At 29.1% G+C, this 9,696-nt stretch overlaps 1 non-coding gene across 1 annotated transcript; it reads right to left on the minus strand.

Annotated features, from left to right (window-relative positions):
- Positions 1–3,338: 3,338 nt before the first annotated feature.
- Positions 3,339–3,467, minus strand: LOC113860443. The gene has a single exon (XR_003503896.1). It is a non-coding gene; the product is annotated as a small nucleolar RNA snoR86 (small nucleolar RNA).
- Between the last annotated feature and the right edge of the window lie 6,229 nt (positions 3,468–9,696).

Raw genomic sequence — 9,696 nt, forward strand, 5'->3', positions numbered from 1 at the left:
TCAAGCAACTTGTGGAAAGTTTGATGTATGTTATTACTATAAGACCAAACATAATATATAGTGTAGGTATCATTAGTAGGTATATGGAGAAGTCTATAAAGCAACATCTTTTTGCAACCAAAAGAATTCCGAGATATCTCAAAGGAACAATTGACTATAGTTTGCTTTATAAGAAGAGTGATCAAAGTGAACTAACGAGATTATTGTAAATAGTAATTTTGTAGGAGATATGGAGAAAAACAAAACAGACTATGTTTAAGTTGAGTTTTAATGCGGTTGCTTGGAGTTCCAAGAAGCAATTGATAGTTACTCTATGATTTAGTTACTCATATGAATGAAAATCGAAAATCAAATCAAATCACACAAATATAAAGTAAAATTCTTATATTTAGATGTTCTGACTTAAGGAAATAAAATGTCAAATGTCAATTCTGTGCTTGATGATTCCAAAACTCCAAACCTTTCACGAGGGAGAAATATGATATAGATGAGGAATTGGTGCAGAGTAAGTGAGAAATACAATGAAGAACGATGTATATTACTTGAGAATAAGGTGAAAAGTTGATTTCATCCCTAAATGCATCTTTCGAGTGAGAAATATATAATAAAATAAGATAATTTTGTAATGAATAATTTCATTGATATGGGAAGATAAATATCACTAGTACAAAAACAAATTCAAAATCGGTTAAAAATGACATTTAATATTGGTTAAAGAATTAATGTAGATATAACTAATGTAGAAAATCATGACTTTTTACATAGTTCTACAACCAAAGTAAAAAGTCCTCACTTTTTATGTCGGTTATGAATAACTGATCTAAAAGTGGTTTTGTTCATCAATAGTATCAATCTAGAAATATTCTTATTTATCAATAGCAAACAGTTTTTCTATGGTGTCAATATTCGTTGTTAATGTTTTTCAATATTTATGCAAGAGTTAATCTTCATTACTTTGTCAATTAAAAATATGCAATGTTTGTTATCATCATTAATATGCAGTGTTCATTGTCAATGTTCATCAATATCAAGTGTTCATCATCAAATGTTCATCAATCTTTGTTAAATTTGTAAATGAAAATATGTAATATTCATCAATGTCTATACCTTTGGGTTAATGAAAAAAAAAAATTACAGAATAAAATAAGATAAAATCATTGATGTATCTAATAAGAGTTTGTGTTTGTTAATAGTATAGTAAAAACCTTAACAAAAGCTTGAAAATATAAGTAAAAGTTCGTGTGTATCATCTCCAATTATATTATTTCCTTGTCATGTGCATATGAAACATTTAGTTTTAAATTAATTCTCCATCAGTTTTAGAAACAACCTATGTAGAAAATAATTTTTTTTTTACATTTGTTGTTTTTACTATCATAAACTTTAAAGTTACATACTTCTATCATAAAACTCTGATTTATATAAATTATATATCTATTTTATGTAATTTTTTGAGATTTATTCAAAAGGATTTGGACAAACTTTTTTTTTCTAAAATTTTAATTTCTTTTTTCATTTTTTTACTTTAGTTAAAAAAAACAACTAATATAAAAGGTACTTTGTACACGAGTTATTTTGATAACTGATGTTAAAATATTTTTATTATTTTCAAAAATATTAACACATTTTATTAAATTGTACTAATCATACCATTTGTTTAGAATCTAGATATTTATATTAACAATTTAATTTGTTGGAATAAAATTATATATTATCTAATAGAAATTTAACCAAACATTTTATTGCAAAATGATGTTTGGAACGTAGTGAGGAGGGGGCATCTTTTAGAACGAAGTACAACTATAGTTGTTCGTTACGTTGAACTCATCATTATAGTTTGTTATGCATGTACGAACATGCTGTATTTAATCATAATATTAAGCGGCAATTGTTTTAGTCAATAATTATAACTATATTTATTTCATATTTTATATGAATTGTAACATTCCAAATTTTTTAAAATAAATTTTTGCAATTTTTCCTTTAAAGATTATTATTTATTGAAATGTGATACTTAATAAAATACTTTGTGCAAAAAAAATTACGTTAAAGGATAAAAGAACAATAATTTAAATTCTATCTTTGTGCAACGCTACCTTCCACTCAAATTCAAAATAAATTATGATACGAAGATTCAAGGAACAAAGAAAAAACTAAAAGCATAAGAGCATGTTTAATTAATTGTTTGTAGAAAGAAATCAAACATACTTTAAACGTTTGAAATTTTCATGTAGTTGATAGCATTTGCACCTTCATACATTTGTATTTATAGTAGGAAGTTCTTTTTAGAGCTATTGAGTGGCTTAAATGATGAAACCTCTATAAATTCTTGAACTTCATTCACTACATAGATCTGATAACGTAATTTTTAATGTCAACCACAGCATATATAATCAATACGCTATTCACTTAATATTTGTTTACTCATTTAGTTTTACTGTACCAAATAATATTTAACTACAATAATATAAAAAAAATCTGAAAACAAAATTATTTGTGATTTTTAAAATATTTTATTGTTATTATTTTGATGTTCTGCGATGATAATATGCATTTTCCACTATTTGAATTTTTATTAATTTTTTCCTTTCATACAGCATTATTAAATTAATTTTTATATTATTTTCTTCTCTATTCTTATTACTTTATTGTAATTGTGAAATATGTGTACATATGTAGTATCTACGGTATTTAAAGAATCGACGATATGCTCTAGGGAATCTATGTCCTTTTGTTAAAAGGGATCTATGTTAGTTCTTCAACTAAGCAAAACAAATGAATTAAAAAACTGCAATCTTACGATAAATTACAACATGTATCCCCAATGTTACTCCATGAAATTGAAAACATCAGTCTCATGGGTTTTTTATGCAAAGAGGAACGATCATTTAGTCATCTTCCGACACAAATTCGGTACAGAGGCACCAATCTGCTTTGTAGATGACAAAGCGCTTTAATTTCAGAACACACACCAACAATTTAACTTTAAATTTGTTTATTTCAAGTTACACTCCCATTCGTATGATGTAAACTTATATTGTGTATATGTCATGTATGAACGTGGATAACCATGTACAACACTGGATCCAGTTCACCTTCATACATTCAAATCGCCCATTATTCGGTTATTGACTTATTCATCAATCCACGTTCATCATTTCAAAGTTAACGATGCAATGGCCAATGGTACCATATCGTTCTTAAATTTCCTGACAAAGAAAACAATAAATAACAAAGATCTTGCATATTTGCTAACAAATACCGAATAATAGAAAAGTAAAATAAAGTAGCATGAAGATAAACAGGGTTTTCTTTAATGAATTAGAGAGAGGGTGTAAAATGTAGCGACTTGTTCGAGGCCATGATCAAAACGAAGCCAATTTGATAGGCACGGAGAATCGCCATTACCCTTGTTTTTGCCAACCTTCAAGGCAAGGTGCGCCATTTTGTAATCGACGCTCTTGCTCTGCTAATTGGCTTTATAGCTTTCAATACAAAAATTTTAAAAGATGGAAACACGCTAATAGAAGAAGATCCAGAACAACATTTAGATGTTGAAAAAAAGAACCCTAACCCAATTTCGAAGACGCTGCTGCGATTACCGAAGATATGACAGTGGCTACTGGTGCTTTACATTTTATAGATGGTCCAGTCGTGTAAACCCTAATTTCATGCGCCGATAATCGCTGTGCAGTCGTTGTAGTCTGGGCTGATGGGCTATAATAAAATATTAATATCAAACTCTTTCGTTGTTAGTTGGGCTTCATATTGGGCTCAAACAGATATAGTCTGGTGAGCTTTTAGACCAAAAATAGAGAAACTACTTTATGATTGACCAAAACCGAAAAGGAAATTACATAATTTTTTTTTGTATAAATATTATTTTTTAGTCATGCATTATTTACAATTTTTCCAAATTAAAATTTTAAAAAATATATATCGAATACTTTCCAGAATTAAAAATTGTAAAGGGCTTATAAACAGTCTTCTAAAATTTTAATTTTAAAATATATAAATACTGTGTAAAAATTAAAATTTTAAAATTAATAAAACAAAAAGTAGTGCAACTATTAAAATAATATAGAAACTAAATTTATTTTTTGGTCAATAAGTAATTCTCCTTTATAACTGAGCCAATGTGAAGACCAACTATCGATAACAGTTTATCCAACTATACATTAATGCTCTTATAGGCCTAAGACTATTAAAATAATATAGAAACTAAATTTTTTTTTTGGTCAATAAATAATTCTCCTTTATAATAGACAATTAATAAAAGAAAAAAAAAGTAATGAAAATCAATATTTGTAGCCTATTATAACATCTCATTAACCCAATTTACCCATTCTGAGCCCAATGTGAAGACCAATTAACTACATCAGTTTATCAAAGTATACATTAATGCTCCTCTAGACCTAAGCAATAATTTTTGTTTTCAAAGTATGGATAGAAATTTTAAAAAACATATATTTACTGGGTGGCTAGGCTCTTTCTAAATAATATATTTTTAATTAATTATTTAGATTTTATGTAAGAGTTGATTTTAGAAGGAACATAAGACTTTATTTGAATATTTAAAAGAAGAAGTAAGGAAAAGGTTTGAAAGGGGAAGAAAAGGGAGGGAAAGAAAGAATGTCAAAACTCCTTTTTTATTTAGATATTTAATATTAAGAGGAGATAACGATGAGAGTTTAATAATATAAATGATATAAATATTTTTTATATATTTTTTTTTTATATTTTTTATCTTTTTAAAAAATAATTTTATAATTAATATTTTTTACAGTTTTAAATAAATCACTCTAAAATTTAATATATTTTGAAAAAAAAATTAAAATTCTAATGAAAGTAGGAAAGAAAAAAAAAACATAAAGTAAACTCAAATAACTAATGTTTAGATGGTTTAAAAAAACTTCCTACCTCTTTCTCTTTTAATTAACTCACATGGTTAAACCTACTAACTCTTTCCTTTCCCTCCCCTCCTCTCCCTTCTTAAACATAACATTTAAATATAGTATAAGAAAAAAACAATAAAAGGATTATATAAAGATTATTTTCAGAAAGAGAGTTCTACTACTTGAAAACTATATCTCTCATTGGAATATGTCCTCGACATCCTTTTAGGGACTCTTCGGTGGCTATAGGCTTAACCGAGATTAGGCCTCTGATTGCTCTAACCTTTGGTTTTTGGTCTTATGAGTACTATTAAGAATCGTTCATCCCAGGATAACTCAGAGCATGCGGAAGAGGAAACAGATAATATAACAGACACCAAAAAAAAGTTAAATTTAGAATGGAAAATCCTTCAGGAAGTAACAATGGAGGACTCTGTGGAAAGGGATAAAAACATTAATTTGTTGTATAAAGACTCTTTTATTATGAGTAATGGAAACAGAGGAGAGAAAGGTAAAGTTTATGGTAATTAGGCTTCTATTTCAAATGATGTGCAACTAGAAAAACCGGATGTATCCATGTCTTTAGAGCTATATGAGGCTTGTCTTGAAATTATGGTTACAGATGAAGAGATGGAGGAATGGAGTGAACTATGAAGAAATGGTTTGGTGGTCAAACTCCTGGGAAAGAAGGTAGCCTTATCATTTTTGGAAGGGAAACTAAAGCAGAAATAGGCGTAAGAAGGAGCCATACAAGTCATAGATATGCCCCATGGATATTTTATGGTCCAATTCATAAAGAAAGAAGATTATAACCATGCTCTACATGAAGGACCGTGGTTAATAGTTGATCACTACTTAATAGTCCAACGTTGAAAACCTTTCTTCCTTGATGATGCTAATTCAACGAAAAGAATAGCATGTTGTGTGCGCATTCCAAATTAAACTTTGAATTTTATAATGAAAAGTTTCTATAGAGGGTTTATGCAAAATTAAGAAATATGATTAAGGTTGATAACCTAACTTCTTTGCATTCACGAGGCAGATTTGCTAGATTTTGTGTGGAAATTGATTTAGAAAGACCTCTTGTTCTCTCAGTCTCAGTTAGAGGAAGAATCCTCAACCTCTAATATGAAGGACTCCACCTTGTTTGTTTTTGTTGTGGCAAATATGGCCATAGAAAGGAACTTTGTATAGAATTGAGTATAGTGGGGAACATAGTGGTGTTACTAGTGGTAGAAGTTCCATCCCAAGTGCATGAGATAGAAAATCAACCCATGAATGATGACGTGAGCCCTAACGAAAATCATGCAGATACTACAAATAAGGATAATTTCATTACAAATTTGATTTCAACAGAAGTCAATGAATTAAATATAGTGGAGAGAGAGGATAATCAATTATATGGTCCATGGATGATAGCCAAAAAAGGCAGGAGAATCCAAGATTTCGCTACATTGGAATCTTCAAAATCATTAAATACTAAATAGGCAAAAGCTTCGGGATCATGATTCTTTGTGCTTGAGAATTCAGGAAATGATATAAAAGTGGTTAAGGTGACATTGAAAACCTGAAACCCTAGGGGTGGAAGGAATATCTAATCTAGTTCCAAATTTGGGCCACCTAGCACTTATGTGAAAGGCCCAATTAAAATTCAAAAGGGCAAAAGTGTAATCCTGCAACCTCCTTGATAGCATATTCACGTGAAAAGCCAATTAACTTTGCATGAAGGCAAGTCCCATGAATCGCAGCTAACTAAGGACCAAATAACAAATCCTACGTTCAAATAGAAACAGGAGCTCATGCTTGAGGCTATCAGGTTCATTGGACATATGCAGGTTTAGTCAAGGGAGATTATTATGCCTTGGTCAAATATAAATTCCACTAAAAAGATGTTAAAAATGTTCTTTGAAAAGAAATGAGTATACACTGAGAACTTCTATGATGATCAAGAAAGGTCTTTGTCTAAACCTAGAGACACCCTTATGGATGACATTAATGATGAAGAGATGGAACATTCCCAATTGAAAGGGGCCTTGCAGGGCCAACCAAAAGAAAATATCTACCTTAATATTCTCTCATGAAACTGCAAGGTGGCAGGTGCTAGGGGTTTTGTTAGCTTGATGAAAGACCTAAGATGCATGTATATTGCAACTATTTTCATCCTTATTGAAATTCGGGGTGAGTGAAGATAAGGCTCAAATGATTCTAAAGAGGTTTGGGTTCAACAGTTATAAAATTGTTGATGCAGAAGATTATGCACGAGGCATATGGGTTCTGTGGGATGACTTACTCTAGAAGATCCTGGTCAAGAAATCCTCCTTTCTATTTATCCACATGGAAATTATAGGAACAGATAAGGTATCTTGGTTCCTAACTACAATGTATTGCTCTCCACATCCAGCTAGGAGAATTGATCTTTGGGATGAGCTGAGAGATATTTCTTGTACGATGGAGGATGCTTGGATGATGATCGGTGATTTTAATTCCATTGTTGAAAGTCATGAAAAAAGAGAAGGGTCCCATAATCTTAAGTTAAAAAGTATGAAAGCCTTTCAGGATATGATCTCAGATTGCGATTTGATAGATCTTGGTTACACAGGGGATTGCTTCACTTGGAGAAGAAATGGTTTAAGTGAGAGGCTGGATAGAGCTCTTAGCAATGTCTCTTGGAGGATTCAATTCCCTAAAGTTTATATTGAACATCTTCCTATGTTGAAATCTAATCACTCCCCCTTCTACTTCAGTTTAATAGTTATCCATCACTAAATTGAGGTAGAAGACCTTTTAGATTTCAAGCAGCCTAGTTGACTCATAAAGATTTTGAGAGATTTATAAAAGAAAATTGGGTTCCAAAAACTTATTGGGATAGTACCACTACAAAAAAAAAGTGTGAATTATGGCTGAAAAATTACAGCGGTTCATAAAAACTGCCACAATACACAGTAAATCATGACAGTTTTACTAACTACCCTAATTTTAATGAGAGAAATGGCAGTTATATTGTGGCAGTTTCTTAACACAGCTACAATTTTCAACAAATTAAGGCGGTTCAGTTAACAACCATAAATTCAATGAAAGAAATGGCCACTATTGAATAAATTATGGTAGTTTGCAATCGTCGTTATTTACCATTCTTATTTTTAATTTTTTTACTATATTTTAATAAATTAGGGGAAAAAACGAGCATTCTCACTCTTTAAACTTTTAGCTAGTTACAAGTTAGATATTTTAACTTATAAATCTTCTAATTAGATGCTTAAACTACACTAATCTTTAAAATTAGTTATTTTATTCAATTTTGAATTTACAATTAGATAGGTAACGTGGTATAATATCTATTGATATACGTCATAATTTGTTTTATTTTTTAATTATATTATTTAATATTTGTGAAAATATATAAGAATAAAAAATTAAAAAATATTAACTAAAATTTTTCTATTTAATACCCATTAAATGAGGATGGAAAGCTCAAATTAAACGTCAACTATTTTAAAAGAATGCGTTATTATCTCTTGATTTTTTTATTAATATTATAATAAAAACAATGAATTAAGGTAAATAGAGAATATTTTGTGTTTTTTTTTTATTTCAATTGAATTTGAGACTTGTTTTATTACTACAATTGTAGTTGTATTCCCTTGAAAATGGAAACAAAAGTGGAATACTGGATAAAACTATTTGAGCAGAGCCTTCCATTTAACTTATATTACATATAACCAGTTATAATTTATTACTTTACTAGTCGTTAGATGTAAGTTAATTGAAAGGCTCAAATTAAGTGTAAGAATTTTTAGACTTACACTAGTGTGAGAAGATATATATATATATATATCAAATAAAAAGAAAATATTCTAAAAAAGGAGGATTTGAAATGCAAGATCTAAAAACATATCTTTCCGTGGCACCAGTAATAAGTACTCTATGGTTCGGGACTTTGGCGAGTCTCTTGATAGAGATCAATCATTTTTTTCCATATGCATTGATATTTCCCTTTTTTTCATTCTATTTATTGGCACAGCACGGGAAGGGGTGAAGAAAATCAATTCAATATCTGTAATTAATTCCCTCTTCTTTATTTCTTATTTTTGAGAATGAAAATTTTTTCAATTAGAAAAGATAAAAGATAAAATTGGATTCAGCCTTAGTGAAACTCGGAATCTGGTCTAAGCTTCAATGGAATTGAATTAAGAATTTCATTCCATTTCTATTATAAATATATATATTCATTTTGGAATTTTAGATTCTAACTCAAATTTTATTATGCTTAGCTATATATGAACTTTCAAAAGTTAAAAAAATGACTAGTTTTAAATGCTGTGTTAGTTAAAGTATTTAATTAAAAATTTAAATAAAATAAAAAGAAGAAAAGAAAAAAAAGAAAACATTTTTTGAAAAATAATTTTCAACCCAAGAATCAAGAATTATTTTATAATCAAATTTGAGATAAAAATGAGATCCCAAAAGCTTATGTCTAAATACAAGATAAAGAACAAGAAAAAAATAAAAAATCCAACAAGAATTATTTAATAGTATTAGAGTAAAACACAAAAATTAAAACAAAAAAAAGCTAAATATCAGTGACAATCTATACTGGCGCCACTCTATTCATTCTTCGCGCCACCCTCCTCTTTTCATTATTCTTTTTTATTTTCTTAAATAAACCTTACCTCCCTCTCACAGAGAAAACTGTCTTCCTTCTCTCGAACTGTCTCCTCTCACAGATTGAATGAATCAAGCAGGTTATTGTCATCAAGTATAGCTGTACTGCTGCTCAGTTCTTAGTTATGAAAGTTGTTGG

Source organism: Abrus precatorius, unplaced genomic scaffold (assembly GCF_003935025.1).
Source record: "Abrus precatorius isolate BTA unplaced genomic scaffold, Abrus_2018 Scaffold2, whole genome shotgun sequence".
NCBI lineage: Eukaryota > Viridiplantae > Streptophyta > Magnoliopsida > Fabales > Fabaceae > Abrus > Abrus precatorius.